The 421-nt window shown below is 34.0% G+C and overlaps 1 protein-coding gene across 4 annotated transcripts in view; it reads left to right on the top strand.

The window, feature by feature from the left end:
• The window catches only part of PSIP1 (PC4 and SFRS1 interacting protein 1), a 35,556-nt gene that overhangs the window by 16,307 nt on the left and 18,828 nt on the right, over positions 1-421 (top strand). The gene's annotated exons all lie outside the window — the stretch shown is intronic.

The following is a 421-nucleotide window of genomic DNA, read 5'->3' as shown; positions in this document are numbered from 1 at the left end:
AAAGAACATTGGCTGTGCAGTGATGCAGCCTTGAATGTGTACTTTATCTTCCTTGAAAGGAACATGGTGTTCTCTTTGTCTTGGAACTGTTTTTTGTTTTAAATCTTAATAGTTATTTTTCTTTCTTAAACTATGTGAGATAAACACAGATATGATTTACTTTAGTCATGAGTTAAGTTTGTTCTCTAAAACAATCTCCAATTATGACTGCATCCAGGAAGAATATAAACATGTATTTGCTGCTACTTTTTCTGTTGCTGCTGTGATGTACCTGTATCCAGAACACTAAATTCTTGAGAGTATTTTCTCCTGTTAGTTTTTATTAAGATTCTTTGTATCTGCCGAATAAAATGCTTCTGAAGGAGATGCCTATGCATTCCTTCAGATGTTCTTTTGTCATAAGTTCCCCCCCCCTTTTTTT

This window comes from Meleagris gallopavo, chromosome Z (genome assembly GCF_000146605.3).
Source record: "Meleagris gallopavo isolate NT-WF06-2002-E0010 breed Aviagen turkey brand Nicholas breeding stock chromosome Z, Turkey_5.1, whole genome shotgun sequence".
Classification (NCBI taxonomy): domain Eukaryota; kingdom Metazoa; phylum Chordata; class Aves; order Galliformes; family Phasianidae; genus Meleagris; species Meleagris gallopavo.
Note: the sequence above shows the minus strand (reverse complement) of the source record. Positions and strands in the feature narration are given on the sequence as shown.